General features: G+C 50.4%; 1 pseudogene; it reads right to left on the reverse strand.

Annotated features, from left to right (window-relative positions):
- Nucleotides 1-2,810: 2,810 nt before the first annotated feature.
- On the reverse strand, nucleotides 2,811-14,466 carry LOC131755643 (elongation factor 1-alpha, somatic form-like; annotated as a pseudogene).
- Between the last annotated feature and the right edge of the window lie 1,910 nt (nucleotides 14,467-16,376).

The following is a 16,376-nucleotide window of genomic DNA, read 5'->3' on the forward strand; positions in this document are numbered from 1 at the left end:
AGATGAGGGAGAGGAAGAGAGGCGCGTCTAGAGCCTCGTAGAGTCGGCTTCCCCCTCGTGGACACAGATGTCAACTGCAGGTGACGCTGGCTGACCACTGGGGCGTGGGCTTATCCAAAAGCCGGTTTTTAAAGCTCCCTGGACTGGCATTTCCTTGAATTTCCGGTCCCCAGGGTCTCTGTTCCCGCCCACAGCCTCAGGTACGGTTGGTTCTTGAGTGTTGAGACTGCCCGAATACTCTTAAGTCAGTAATGCAAATTATGAAGTAACAGTTTTACTCTGTAACAATGTAAGCAAATGACATTTAAATATTTAAGTTAGAACAGAGTGTTGGCTTAAGAGTCCTGAGCTGTTGGGCTTCCCTGGTGGCGCAGTAGTTAAGAATCCGCCTGTCAATGCAGGCGACACGGATTCGACCCCTAGTCCGGGAAGATCCCACCTGCCGCGGAGCAACTAACCCCGTGCACCACAACTACTCAGCCTGTGTGCCTAGAGCCCGTGCTCTGCAACAAGAGAAGCCACCGCCATGAGAAGCCCGTGCACCGCAAAGAAGAGTAGTCCCCGCTCCCTGCAACTAGAGAAAGCCTAGGCGCAGCAATGAAGACCCAACGCAACCAAAAATAAAATAAAACAAAAAAAATATAATTTTTTTTTTTAAAAAAGCACCCCTCCCCCAGCAAACCATTAAAAAAAAGAAGAAGAAAAAGAGTCCTGAGCTGTGAAGACAGGCAGCTGTGGTCCTGTCTTGGCTAGCTCAGTAGCTATGAGATCTTGGGCAGGTTACTAATTATATCTCCTTCAGCCTCGGTTTCCCTCAGCTTTAAAATGGGTACTTATATCACCTGAGGTTGTTGTGAAAATTAAATGAGGTTATAATAATAATAACAATAATAATATAGTGGGTTATTCTTATTAATGTAAACCCACTATATTCAAGCAACACCCTCCCCCAAAAAAGTGTTAGACATGGTACATAATCAAGAGAGGGTCATCCTGCAGGCACAAAGATGGCTTACAGATTAGTCTGACAAAGTACTCCAACCTCAGACAGTAACAGGTCTCCCTGGTTTGCACTAAATCCTCATCATCAGGACCCAAGGGGGTGCTGTGCCAAGATCCACATCCCAGACAGAAGCTGGCTGTGAGTCAGGGGGTTTCTTTGACAGAGACAGATGGAGAAAGGAGAACATACAGGGCTTTGGTGGAAAAGGAGTGAAGGGGCTTTCTTCTACAGCCATAATTCCTTCTCTCATCCCTGTGGGGGAGGTAGAAGCCCCCAGGTTCTCCTTGTATCATCCTTAGGGACGAAAGGACACTTCTGGGAAGCTGGGCTGATGGAGGAAAGCAAAGAGAAAAGGCCCATCCTCTGAGCCTTCTCTACCAAGCACCCAGCACTAGTCCAGAGCAGGGGCCTCAGGCAGCCCCCTAGGATGCGCAGAGCCAAGGGAGGGACTGCTCCAAAACTCCAGAGATGTGACAGCTGGATGTACCACATGATCCTGCCTTTTCTGTTCCTATAAAGTGCATTATTGGACCCACTGGCAAAATCTGTAGACTTCAGAAATGTATGCATGGTAATTTAATGCTTGACCTGATTATGTGAGCTTGGTTACATAAGAGAATGTCCTTAGGTTTAAGAAATATACATTCAGGGACTTCCCTGGTGGTGCAGTGGATAAGACTCCGTGCTCCCAATGCAGGGGGCCCAGGTTGGATCCCTGGTCAGGGAACTAGATCCCACAAGCATGCCGCACCTAAGAGTTCGCGTGCCACAACTAAGGAGACTGCCTGCCTCAACTAAGGAGCTGGCGAGCCACGACTAAGACCTGGTGCAACCAAATAAATAATAATAATTTTAAAAACCTCAGTAAACTTTCAAACTACTTGCTATTAAAAAAAGAAAAAAGAAATACACATTCGGTATTTGGAAGAAAGGGGCAACATATCTGCAGTTTATTATCAAACGGTTCAGAAAAAAATGCATATTTAGAGGGAAAAGAATAAAGCAGATGTGGTAAATTTAAGATTTGGAGAATCTGGAGGAAGGATATGTGGGACTTCTTGCAACTTCTCTGTAACTCTGAAATCATCAAAGTAGAGAAAATAATTTCAGGGAAACATGTACCTAGGACGATACATAAAAGCTTATCCTCAAGAACTCCCATCTCATTCCCTCCCACTACAATTTTTCTCCAGCCGAGGCGCTTGACAGCAGTATCCACAGGTGGTAGGTAATGAGGAATAGCTAATTGATAATGATATGCCGTGCCCAGTAGGTACCAGCTCACTCAAACTTCAACATCCCTGTGGAGGCAAATACTATTGCTTTCCCATTTAATAGACGGACACACAAGGCACACAGACATTCAGTAACGTTTATAAACACTAAGCCAGGGGGTCTAACACCAGAGTCCAGTCCTGTTCTAGGAACTGATGAACTAAGCCAGGGCCAAAAGCTGCCCCCGGCTTTCCCTTTACACCTTTTCCTCCCTGTGACCCCAGCTCTCTGGTTCTTGCACCAGTCAGGCCCCCAGGAGGAAGGCAGAGGAGCAGGATGAGACCCAGCACCCCTCCGCTTCCTCCTTGCTTGAGACATCCACGTCCGTAGAAGCAGAGGCAAAAAGACTTGTGCTTTATCCCCATGCCCGAAACTCATCAGCGAAAAGAAGACCCACTTAGCAGGGGCAGGTTTAGGACAGCCCAGGCAAGAGAAGAGCAAGTCCAAGTCTTCTCCTTGAGCCACTCTTTCCCCGGGTGTGGCTCTTCCTGGGCTTCCCCTGGCCTAGAGGGCCCTGAGGAGCCATCACCACTCACTTTTGGGCGGCTTTTATGGTCGCCTTGGTGACTCTGCCTCAAGTAGCTGCTTTTTTCTCCACGGCTTTGGTGACCCTGACAGCCTAACACGTAGCACAGAGCCTAGCGCAGAGTAGGAAGGGCCATTCCCTGTGTATTGAGTTCAGAAAGTTCTTGGGCTTCAAGCCCAGTCATGCCTAAGATAAATGGGGAGTCTAAGAGATTGGGGCATCTGAGACTTTGGGTTTAATAGGCTCCATCAGTAGTTCTGGTAATCCACTAGATTTGAAAACCACCGTACCAGAGAGTAGTGGAAGGAAAAAAAAGTCCCTACTAATCTCTTTACTGTTCACCTTCTTTAGGTCAGTGCTTCTCAGACTTTGATCTGCACCTCAGTTACCTGGAGATCTTGTTAAAATGAAGATTTGAATTCAGCAGGTCTGGAGATGGAGCCTGAGAGTCTGCATTTCTAACCAGGGGATTCCCATGCTGCTGGTGCACGGACCACACTTTGAGTTAGCAAGGCTCAAAAGTGGCCCCTGCCTTCCCGTGTGACACTAGACAAGCTGCTTTCTCTTTCTGGGCCCTTCTAACCTGGCACTCAGATCCTCTGACCAGGTTCTGCTTCCTAGCTCAGGTGTGACACATTGGGCAACTGGCTGCCTGGAGGTGGGAGGAGGGAGGGAGCAGCCCCGGTGGCCAGTTGCTGTTGGGCCTTACCAAGGGGTGGGTACTCAGGGAAGCTTTCCATGCACATGGGATTGCTCAGAATCATCCGGGTGATGCCTGCCTCCCCAGACTTCAGGGCTTTACGGTTGTCTTCCAGCTTCTCGCCTGAGTGCCAGTCAAGCTTCTCTCTCAGCTCTGCCAACTTGCAGGTGATGAGCGCTGTGGCAGTCCAGAACTGGGGAGTAGTCAGCTGCAATGCTGCCAGGATGGTTGAGGATGATCACCTGGAACTGGGGGGAAGTGGGGGGGGGACGGGGGATGAGGAGGGTATTAGCCAAGCATCCTTCAAAGGAGGTGGCTCTAACCAGCTAAGGGGTCTGCTGCCTTGGACACATTTTAAATTAGAGTGAATATTTGAATGTTTATAGGGTATACCAAGTTCCGTGCAAAGCAAAGGTCATTCATTTCAGTTTAATTTTCACAGCAGGGAACCTGTGTAACCCCAAATTTCATAGCGAGGAAGTGGCAGAGCTGGGTATAAATGATGTCTATGAGTGATAGATATTATTATGTGTACTACTTCCCCCCCCACCTTTTAGACAAATGGATTATAATAATAGCTACTTAACTTGTTAGGTGGCCCCAGGTCAGCTGTTTTATACATCACATCATTTAATAATCCCAAGATCACTGCAAGGTCGTCCTAGCCTCCACATGCACAAAGAAGAACGTGCTAGGGGCTTCCCTGGTGGCACAGTGGGCAAGAATCGGCCTGCCGATGCAGGGGACACAGGTTCGATCCCTGGTCCGGGAGCATCCCACAGGCCTCAGAGCAGCTAAGCCCACGTGCCACAACTACTGAGCCCAGGCGCCTAGAGCCTATGCTCTGCAACGAGAGGAGCCACTGCAATGAGAAGCCCGTGCACCACAATGAAGAGTAACCCCGCTTGCCGCAACTAGAGAAAGCCCGCACACATCAGCAAAGACCCGATGCATCAGCAAAGACCCGACGCAGCCAAAACTTAATTAATTAATTAATTAATTAATTTTAAAAAAGAAAAATGTGCTAGACATTGCATTAAGAAAGGGTTTCATGGGACTTCCCTGGCAGTCCAGTGTTTAAGACTCGCACTTCCACTGCAGGGGGCGCAGGTTTGTAGAGGGAGCTAAGATCCCACATGGCACGTGGCGTGGCCAAATTGAAAAAAAAAGAAAGGGCTTCATATTCTGACTCTGGGCCAAGGAAACACCCGAGAGGCCCAAGCATACAGATTCCCAGGTTCCACACAAACCTACTGAATCAGAACCACTAGGGAGTGTTCTAGGAATCTGAATTTTTGAAACACTTCCCCAGTGATTTCTAATGCACTTGGTTTGAGAACCACTGCTTTGAGGCAGCAAGATCATACTTTGGAAACTAACCAGGTCAGCAAAATGCATCATCTCGTTCAAGGGCGAACAGCAAATACACTGCAGAGTCGGGGTACTAACCCAGACTGACTGTACCCACACTGCTGACAAGAGCCCAGCATGGAGCCTGTGCTCAGTGACCACTTCCTGAATGACCCAGTGACCCATCCTGGTCTCAGGACGGTATGGCCACTTCAGGAGGACACCCGTAAGTGTGCTTTCTCACCTGGGAGAGGAAGTTCCCATCTCTAAGGGCGGGTCATTCCTGCTGTCCCCTGCCACGTTGCCCTGCCTGATGTCCTTTAAGGACACGTTCTTCACATTGAAGCCCATGTTGTCACCAGGCAGGGACTCAGCCAGGGCCTTGCGGTGCATCTCCACAGAGTTGACCTCGGTGGTGATGTTGCAGGGTGCAAAGATCACCACCATGCCCGGCTTGAGGATGCCAGTTTTTACTTGGCCCACGGGCACGGTGCCAATACCTGGAGGGACAGAGAAACCAGAGCCTAGTGGGTCCTCAACCTCAAGCACCCCCACCCAGCATGTGCTCACCCCCAGCCTTGTAGACATCCTGCAGGGACAGCCGCAGGGGCTCGTCTGTAGGGCAGGCAGGCGGCATGAGGGAGTCCAGCGCTTCTAGTAGCATCGTGCCTGCCACGTTCCCTTCCTTCCTGATAATTTTCCAGCTTCAGAACCAGGGCATCTGGAAAAGCAACCAAATATACACCTTACTCAGCCCTGAGAAAGCCTGTCCCAGGTACCAGCCCACACTTAACATGGGACCTCAAGGAATTTCTTTAAGCATTCTGGGCCTGGGCTTCCTCATCTGTGAACAGGCAATATCACTGCCTACTGGCAGACCAGTGTAAAGACACAAAAGACCACACTCAGTCCACCAAGCACAGTACTTGATACGTACTATGTGCCCACTAAATGGTGGCAATTACTCCAAATCTCGCAGGCATTGCCCCTGAGTTGAGCCCATACGTTTTAGGAAGCAGAGATTCCTAGAATCTGAACAGCCCTTACATCTCATTCCATCTGCTCATTATACAGATGGGGAAACTGAGGTCCAGAGAAGAGAAAGGACTTGTTAATGTTCAGCAAAGTTAAGTAAACATTAGTAATAAGAACGAAAACAAGACTCAAATACGCTAACGCTCATACCTTCTAAAGACTAAGATGCTCCCCAACCGAAGTACCCTAAAGAATGTGCTGGGCTTCCCTGGTGGCGCAGTGGTTGAGAGTCCGCCTGCCGATACAGGGGACACGGGTTCGTGCCTCGGTCCGGGAGGATCCCAGGTGCCGCGGGGCAGCTGGGCCCGTGAGCCATGGCCGCTGAGCCTGCGCGCGGAGCCTGTGCTGACTTTCAGTATGACAGTGCATTGTATGCAGGCCTTTTAAGCAGACATTGTATTTACCCCTCTAAAAACCCTACCCAAAGCTCATCAGAGACATCATCTTTGCCTTCAAAGATATATCAATTAACTGGAAATCTATGACAGAGGACATACAGAAAGAATCAAGCTGGTTGATATTAAGGGCCAGGTGGGCTGACCAAGAGCTTGTCCGCACTTGGAACTTATAGGTCAGGCAGACAGTTGCAATCCTGAAGAAGTTCCTCCTTTCAGCTGTAGGTCCTTGAGCAAACGTCTAGGCTTCAAAACTTCAGTATCCCACCTGTATCAAAGGAAACACCCGCCCCTACCACAGCACTGTAGAGAGGGGTAGGTGCCCTGGCCTTGAGGGCACTCACAGCAAGCTCTGTGAACTCTCAGTTCTTAGTGAGACTCTCAGAAGGGGAAGAGGCAACAGCTGCTATGGGTGAAAGGGTGGAGAAGGGGCATCAGGGAAGGTTTTGGTGGCTCCAGTCAAGGAAGCCTTCTTCCATGGAAGAGAAGCAAAGCTATGCAGTACGGAAGCCACACTGAACACATCTCACCTCATGGACTCAAAACTTAGTGGCCCAAGGAAGAAGGCTACCATTTCTATTAACACTCAACTCTTATAGAGGATGGGGGAGAGGGGAGAGGTAGGGGGCTTTGAAAAAATTTAATAAGCAATTTTGTATAAATAGTTCAAACTTGTAAAAAAATTAAAGTATTCCTTCTTTTTCCAGAGGGGATAATTGAGGGTCAGAAGTAGGTCGCCCAAGGACCAATAGCTGGCAGATGGTTAAAACAGGAGTTGATAATGAGGCCAACTCCTTATCAAACACCGGCCTCCTCAACGAGGATGAGCTCTTCACTTAATGTGAAGAACTTGGCAACTCACTTAGCTCTGCGCCAACTCACAGACCTGCACAGCCTTTGAGGTTGGCATCATCTCCATCTTAAAGCTGGGGAAACTGAGGAGTTCAATGTCACAGGTACTTGAGAGCTGAGTCTAAACTCCAAGTCTACCATCTAGTCCACTGGCTGCATGCTTTGTTCTTTTAGCATCTAGAACATGGTAGGTGCCTAATAAATGCTCTAAAGGACATGAGCATGAAACTCCCTTATCTGACTAGCTGAAATGTGTAACAAAACTCAGGGTGTGGGTGGGACTTCTTCGCTGGCACAGTGGTTAAGAATCCACCTGCCAATACAGGGGACACGGGTTTGATCCCTGGTCCGGGAAGATCCCACGTGCTGTGGAGCAACTAAGCCCAGGAGACACAACTGCTGAGCCTGCGCTCTGGAGCCTGCAAGCCACAACTACTGAGCCCATGTGCCACAACTACTGAAGCTCCATGCCTAGAGCCCGCGTGCTGCAACTACTGAGCCCGCGTGCTGCAACTACTGAAGTCCGTGCACCTAGAGCCCGTGATCTGCAACAAGAGAAGCCACCGCAATGAGAAGCCCCAGCACCACAACGAAGAGTAGCCCCCACTCGCCACAACTAGAGAAAAGCCCGCGTGCGGCAACTAAGACCCAATGCAGCCAAAAACAAACAAACAAACAAGTCAGTATGGGGAAACAGGCATCAAAAGCTTCAGATTTGTCTTTATTTTTTATTTATTTATTTATTTTTTGTGGTACGCGGGCCTCTCACTGTTGTGGCCTCTCCCGTTGCGGAGCACGGGCTCCGGACATGCAGCCTCAGCGGCCATGGCTCGCGGGCCCAGCCGCTCTGTGGCATGTGGGATCTTCCCGGACCGGGGCATGAACCCGTGTCCCCTGCATCGGCAGGCGGACTCTCATCCACTGCGCCACCAGGGAAGCCCCAGATTTGTAATTTTAGATGAGTCCCCCTTTACCACTAACGCACTCTTAGCTTGTCCCTTTACCTTTTAGATTTTTCTCAGCACTTGTCAACATACACGATATTATTCCCCACTCCCAACACACACACTCACACACACACACACACACACACACACACACACAAGACTGTGAGTGCAGTGAGCAGAGCTGCTTCTTATTCACTGTGGTACCCTCAGCACCAAGCATAGTGCCCTGTGTGCAGAAGTTCAAATACTGTCCAAAGGAGCACATTGCCAATGGCAGTTCTAATCTTTCTCAAGGACAATTGGGCAGGATATGTCAGAAGACTCCAAAATAATGCCTACCCATTGTTTCATTAGGGATTATACTACTTAAGTTATCGAGGACACATGCAAACATTTATTTACCAAAATGCTTACGGCAATTTTAAATAAAATTAGAAACACTATTCTTAGAAGCTTGTGACCTTGGGCTATTCCTTAACTGTGTTCCAGTTTTCTTATTTTGCATGGGAATAAAATGCCTTCTTGGGGCTTCCCTGGTGGCGCAGTGGTTGAGAGTCCGCCTGCCGATGCAGGAGACATGGGTTCGTGCCCTGGTCCGGGAAGATCCCACATGCCGCGGAGCGGCTGGGCCCGTGAGCCATGGCCGCTAGGCCTGTGCATCCGGAGCCTGTGCTCCGCAACGGGAGAGGCCACAGCAGTGAGAGGCCCGCATACCGCAAAAAAAAAAAAAAAAAAAAAAAAAAAAAAACCTTCTTCATGGGGTTCTGTATGTGTAAAGTGCTTAGTCTGGTATCTGTCACATAGTAATTTCTTCTATCATTAATCACCATTTTCAATTAATAATGGATACGGCTAAACAAAATACTGTATTTTGAAATTGAATACAAAACACACCCATTAACTACTGAACATGTTTAAAGTATTTATTTATTTAGGTGTGCCAGGCCTTAGTTGCAGCATGCGGGATCTTCATTGTGACATGTGGCATATTTAGTTGCGGCACGCGGGCTCGTTTTTAGTTGCGGCATGTGGGATCGTTAGCTGTCATACAGAATCTTTCAGTTGCAGCAAGGGGGCTCTTAGCTGCAGCATGTGGCATCTAGTTCCCTGACCAGGGATCAAACCTGGGCCCCCTCATTGGGAGCGTGGAGTCTTAACCACTGGACCACCAGGGAAGTCCCTGGACATGTTTAAATGGCAAGGCAATGTTTAAAATTCGAAGTGTTTTAGAATATTATGTTTAGTTTGAGTCCAGCTGTGAACGTCGAGAAAGAACGACATGAAAACTAGGTTATCTGTTAAGCCATGGGATTGCAGTTTGTGCTTCATATCTGCATGAAATGCTCCTTGTAAAAAGTTAGACATTATTTTTATAGTCAGAAAAGGATAGCTATGTACATGGGAGCAAAAGCTTAAGAATCCTCAAGTCAGTTATAGAAAAGGGAGGCTTTAGGCAAATGCAGTAAGTAGTAGCAGTTAGCGCTTGAGCTCCAACTGTTTGTGTGAACAGGTGCCCATGTGGAGTCTCCCAGGTAATTGCCACAACCCCATGAAGTGAGTCCTAAACCCCAGAGCATTAATACCTCACTCGTCCCTTAACTGTGGGCAAGGGGGGGAAATGGGGCATGAACCCAGGTCTGCTGCTAGAGCTAGACTTCCTCAGTAGGGTGACACTCATCTGGGAATGTTAAACCCTCCTAGATTCTGGGATCCACGGGCACAGCGACTATATCTTAGACATTTATATTGCCCCCCATAACTGCCTAACCCGACTTGAGAGGTAGGCTAGCTTAGACGCAGTGAGCATGGGCTAGAATTCTAGACTCTGCTAGCACTACCCAATAGAACTTTCTGCAGTGACAGGAATATTTCATAACTGCACTGTCCAATATGGTAACCACATATGGTTGTTGGGCACTTGAAGTGTAGCTAATGCAACTAAGGAACTGCGTTTATTTGATTTAATAATTTAAATAGCCACATATAATCAGTGGCTACCATATTGGACAGTGAAGCTCTATGCTTACTAGTCATGTAGTCTTGAGTTACCTCTGTTTGTTCCTCTGTAAAATGGGAATCAAATCATGTATCCCACGGGGATGGAGGTTACTCACAGTGACTGGCTTAGAAGCACACTCCAAATCCTAGGCATTATAGTCTAGGAAAAGCCCAAAGATTTGAGTTGGAAAGTCTCATGTAATTGGCCCTGCCCCCCAGCCGCCCTCACCTTTGTGCTGGGTTCTGTCATGTTGTCCCCAAGCCCGCCTCAGATAGGCACAAAGACAACAGCCTCGGTGTTGTAACCGATCTTCCTGAGAGAGGCCTTCACCTCCTTGCTGATTTCCTCAAAGCGCGTCCTACGGCGAGGAGGCTCTGTGATGTCCACCTTGTTGACCGCCACCAGGAGCTGCTTCACGCCCAGTGTATAGGCCAGCTGTGCATAATCACGGGTCTGCCTGTTCTCGACGACGCCAGACTCAGAGTCGCCTACACCACTTGCCACGGTCAGCACAGCGCAGTCCGCCTGGCCTGAGGGTCAGAGAGGAAGGTCCAACTCAGACCTGTCCTAGAACAACCACCGGCCATCCCCATAGCAGGGCCCCCCTGGCAGAGCAGACAGCGCCCCCTGGTGGTACCTGCGAGGTGCCCATGATCGTGTTCTTGATGAAGTCCCTGTGACCTGGGACACTGATGTTGGTGATGTAGTGTGTCTTTTTCTTTTTTCTTTTTTTTTTTTTATAAATTTATTTATTTATTTATTTATTTTTGCTGTGTTGGGTCATCGTTTCTGTGTGAGGGCTTTCTCTAGTTGTGGCAAGCGGGGGCCGCTCTTCATCGCGGTGCGCGGGCCTCTCACTGTCACGGCCTCTCTTGTTGCGGAGCACAGACTCCAGACGCGCAGGCTCAGTAGTTGTGGCGCACAGGCTTAGTTGCTCTGCGGCATGTGGGATCTTCCTGGGCCAGGGCTCGAACCCGTGTCCCCTGCATTGGCAGGCAGATTCCCAACCACTGCGCCACCTGGGAAGCCCCAGATGTAGTGTGTCTTGGTCTCCAACTTCCACAGGGAGATGTCAATGGCGTGCCATGCTCCGGCTCCGCCTTCAGCTTGTCCAGCACCCAGCTGTACTTGAAGGAGCCTTTGCCCATCTGGGCCAGGAGTGGAAGGGAAAACCCCAGGGTGACTCTGCCTTCCAAAGCTGCCTACCGACCAAGAAGAAAGTTCCCAAGGAAGCTGAGAGTCAGAGGAGACAGTAACAGGGCAGTGTATGGAGATGCCTTTGAATTTTTAAAGTAATAGAATGTATTACTTGTACAATTAAGTTTTTCTTTCAGAGCAAGTTTTAGAGTCAGAATGACCCAGGGCCACAGTGAGCCTTGAATTAACAGCAGCAAACATGTAAGTAATGCTGACCATGTACCTGGTGCTGCTTTTAGTACTTAACATGGATTATCTCATTGAATTCTCACAGCGATTCAGTGAAGTTTTATTACCTCCGTTGTACAGATGACATGATAGAGAAATGAACTGACCAGCTCAGGATGACACAGGTAATAAGCAGCAGAGGCAGGATTTGAACCCAAGGCATCTGACGCTAAAGTTCATGCTCTTAACCATTACCCTGTGTTAAATGGTAGCTGTGACTGAGAATTACCCCTGGGATCCTGGGTAAGTTGAATTTCTTTCAGCACTGGTGAAAATGAGGCTACTAAAAATTCTGTAGCATATACAGGTTACCATGTTGGTCTAGGGTGTACTCTATCTCTTGCCAGCTGGGAGACCCTGAACATTTGTTCATTTCAGTTCTAAGTGCTGTGCTAGGCCCTGAGGGCAGAGCAGAGATCAGGAGAATCCAGAGACCAGGTGGATTCTTCAAGAAAATGAATTAGTTTATTAGGAGATAGGACTAGAACCCAGGTGTCCTGACTTAGGAACTTGTATAAAGTCTCCCACAGTTTAGAATATATATTAGATAAGCAGTTCTCAAAGAGTGGTTCCAGGTCCTCTAGCTGTGTTTTCTAGAGGCTACATGATATGAAATTACAACAGATTTAATGCAGAAGCTGATAAGAGAATCCAGCTGTCTGCCTTTAAGCCAGACATTAATGATACCTGCAAAAAATGTAAAACAATGCCACTGCTCTAAGATTTTTTTGTTTTGAAAAATAGTTATTTTTCAAACACAAAACTATGATATTTATTTAATATGTAAGGGGTTTATCACTGTTATTTTTTAAAAATAGATTTATTTATTTATTATTTTTGGCTGCGTTGGGTCTTCGTTGCTGCACACGGGCATTCTCTAGTTGCGGCGAGTGGGGGCTACTCTTTGTTGCGGGGCGCGGGCTTCTCATCGCAGTGGCTTCTCTTGTTGTGGAGCATGGGCTCTAGGCGCACGGGTTTCAGTAGTTGTGGCACACGGGCTCAGTAGTTGTGGCTCGCAGGCTCCAGAGCGCAGGCTCCGTAGTTGTGGCGCACGGGCTTCGTTGCCCCGCGGCATGTGGGATCTTCCCGGACCAGGGCTCGAACCCGTGTCCCCTGCACTGGCAGGTGGATTCCTAACCATTGCACCACCAGGGGAGTCCCCACACTGTTATTTTTAAATGAATTAAATATTTTTAAAACTCAGTTTTAATTTTGAATATGGTAAATGTAGATATGTCTAATTGACATAAACAAAAACTCTTTCGGGTCCCTGCAAGAGTATAAAGGGTTTCTAAGACCCCAAAATTCAAGAACCACCACATCTGGTCATTTGTTTCTCCATGAACTTCTCGGTTATGCTCCACCATACTGGCTCTGGGCCAGCCCGTCTTTTCTCAGGGTTCTAAAGCTTTCCTGACTGGCCCCTGCCACATAAGCGGCTCCACAGCAACTGACGGCACCTCTGGAAGCCAAGAGTAGGAAAACAGGATCTATGTAGCCGATGGCACAAATTTATGCCCTGTTAATTACTGTCTTTTTTCAATCCTCCTTATTTATACCTCTGCAGCAGCTGGTTCTCCAACCCCTCCCATCTCGTTGACATGCTTCTTCAACTTTCTCCAAGGTTTTCCACCCACCTCCCTGGGCCTCCGTTCTCATTCTCCTGCATGGGCTTCTCTTTCTCCATCCGTCCCAGGGCTCTGTCCCTCACCCTTTCCCACAGCATGTGCCCTGCTTGCTCCTGTGGTCTAGTCTCCAACCTGGGCTTCCCTCCCGAGCTCCAGACGTCAATATACAGCTGCCCCGTGGACACCTCAAGCGTCACACATCTAGGGCAGTCTCGTTCAGACCCAGACCAGCTCTGCCTCTGGTATTCACCACCCATCCACTTTCTCAAGCCAGGAATTCCTCTTCTTCCCTCACCCCCTTACCTAGAGCTAACCCCTAAGTCCTGTGGATTCCCCACCTCCGCGCCCCTGGACTCCATCCATTACTCTCCATGCCACTGCTGCTGCCTGAGCCCAGGCCAGCATTCTTGCTCACCTGTTCAGCTGCAACAACCTGCTGACTGGCTTCCCAGCCCGCAGTGTTGGGCCCTTTGGTCTGTTGTCCCTTTGCTGCCCCCAGTGTGCTCTTCCTAAAAGACTTGTCTGACCCCGTCATTCCCCTGCTTGCAGTCCTTTAGTGGCTGCAGGGACAGTGGCTAGACTCCTTAGCAGGGCTGTCAAGGCCCATGTCCCCCTTTCATCAACCGCACTCCACCTGAGGTGCTCTGACCTGCTGTTCTTGTCTCCTCGTGGCCCATGGATACCCTCCTCATTCCCTCAGGACCCAGAGGGGGTCCCTTCCTCTGGGAAGCCTTCAGGGCCTCCCAGGCCGTGTTCATGATCCCTGCCCTGGGCTCCTACAGCACCCACACAGTTACTGAGCTGGTCGTGTGGCGCAATGGTTTGTGACCAAGAGTTCCCGGGGGACAAGGCTTGTTATGTTCGCCGTTGTATCTCCAGGGGCTGCCTCAACATCCATAATAGACGCACAGCAAATGAATCCTTTTCCCCCTTTTAAATGGGGATGCAGCTTTACCTCCTGAGATACAGTGTGGCACGCTTGAATTTAAACCTTGGTGCCACCCTCAGGCGAGCTGTTTAACCCTCCCGAGCTTCATTTCCTCACCTGGAAGATGGCAGCCACACCACCTGCCTGGAATGATTAAGAAAAGCACCTAGCAGCCCAGCAGGTGCTCAGCGGGAGCGGGCTGTGCTCTCCCCCAGCATAAGGGCTCCCTCCCAGGGAAACCAAGGCTGGAAAGGGGGCGGGGGACACTCAGGCAAAGCAGCCTCAGCTCGGAGGCCTCCTTCTCAAACCTTTCGATGGTCCTCTTGTTGACACCCCTGCACTTGTAGGTAAGACGCTCATTTGTGGTGGACTTGCTCAAGTCCACATGGCCGATGACCACGATGTTGATCTCTTGCCCGTGCTGGGAGCTGCTGGGAGAGAGAAGGACAGGTGTGCTCAGGGCCCCTGCCCCTAGCTCACCTTCCCTGGGACTGGGCCAGCAGAGGTTGAGATAGGAGAGGAAAACAGGGGCCAGGAAGGAAGGGGAAGGGGGCCTCCCCAACACCTCGCAGCTGGGGAGGCTGCTCTGGTCTCTCCCTCAGCTCCAGGGGGGTCATGTCTACCTCCTGAGTCGGGAGGAGCCCCTGGTGCTTCTTGGCCTCTAGAGCCGACCCACCGGGTGCCCGGCCCCACCCCCTTTTACAGCCCACATTCCAGGCCTGCCCCTTGCATTCCCACGTCCCCATTGGCTCCCACGGGTCCTCTGGACCACGTGGGAAAAACCCAGGGCCCCAGCTCTCAGGGGGTGGGCTGTCATGTTTCAGTGGGAGAGAACGACGAGCCTGCTGCCCAGTAAAAGGAGGCACCTCTGGGCTTTGAGATGCTGAACGACACCATCTCCCCACCACTCCCAATGCCAGGTTGGGCACTAAGATGGCCAACATCAAGATGGCCCAAGGGTCAAAGGCAGGCCTGCGGATGGGAGGTGGAGGCAGGAACCTGGGGTCCGGAGGAGGTCCTGTACTTGCGGTCCCTGGGTGTTCAGGCGTGTGTATGGGAAAGGGTGGGAGCTCTAGCTTTTTACATATCTGCCTCCTGGGTCATCCTGGGCCTCAAGAAGCAAATGGATTCATTCCTGTCTCCAGCCAGCACAGAGCCCGACCCATTGCAAACCCTGAGTTTGTTGAGTAAATGCAGAATCACTGCCTACCGCCTTCCAGGCCCTGCCCCCAGAGCCCTGTGTGCACCCTCCCCTTTATGCTGCTACTAACTGTCTCTGAAAAGGGAGGAAGGACGCTGAGGCTCAGGATCAGGACCACCGGTGAGGAAATAGCAGAACTAGGGTTGGAACACAAGTTGTCTGACCCCAGCGTCTTAGCCAGAGCCCAGCTCTGCTCTCAGCGAGTTAATGTCTGAAGGAATGAAGGGAGGAAGGGACGTCACTGCAGCCACAGCCTTGTTCATCTCTGGGGTCCCAGCCTCCAGGAGTGGGTCACTAAGTGAATCTTGAGGGTGGGACCTGGAGGGGAAGATGAGCTGGAGGGGTCTCTCTCCCCTGAGGGAAGGGCTGCCCCCAGGGTTGAGGGTCAGAGCTACTGGACTGGAGTGTGAGGCCAGCACAGTGCCAGCGTTTGGAACCATCCACACATCAGTTCCCGAGGACCAGGCTCTGTGCCCAGAGACCAGTGCGATGCAGGGAAAGGTGGCAGAAGGAACACACTGACCTAATTGGATTAGAACCCTGGCTTTACCACTCTCCTCCTATGGTCCTCCAGCCCCTCTGAGCCCAGGTTTCCAACTACCTCTCAGTGTTGTGGGGATTCTAGGAGATACGGCACCCCTCCCCCAACTATAAATCCAGAGGTTGCTGGCAATACAGTAGGTCCTTTAAAACAGCGGTCCCCTGGGGCTTCCCTGGTGGCGCAGTGGTTGAGAGTCCGCCTGCCGATGCAGGGGACACGGGTTCGTGCCCCGGTCCGGGAGGATCCCACGTGCCGCCGAGCGGCTGGGCCCGTGAGCCATGGCCGCTGAGCCTGTGCATCCGGAGCCTGTGCTCCGCAGCGGGAGAGGCCACAACAGTGAGAGGCCCGCATACCGCAAAAAAACAAAAAAAAACAGCGGTCCCCAACCATTTTGGCACCAGGGACCGGTTTCGTGGAAGACAATTTTTCCACTGACTCTGGGGGTGGGGTGGGGGGTTCAGGCGGTAATGCAAGCGATGGGGAGCGGCGGATGCCCGCCGCTCACCTCCTGCTGTGCAGCCCTGTTCCTAACAGGCCGTGGACTGGTACCGGTCCGTGGCCGGGGGCGGGG

The sequence above is a fragment of the Kogia breviceps genome, chromosome 1 (assembly GCF_026419965.1).
Source record: "Kogia breviceps isolate mKogBre1 chromosome 1, mKogBre1 haplotype 1, whole genome shotgun sequence".
Classification (NCBI taxonomy): domain Eukaryota; kingdom Metazoa; phylum Chordata; class Mammalia; order Artiodactyla; family Physeteridae; genus Kogia; species Kogia breviceps.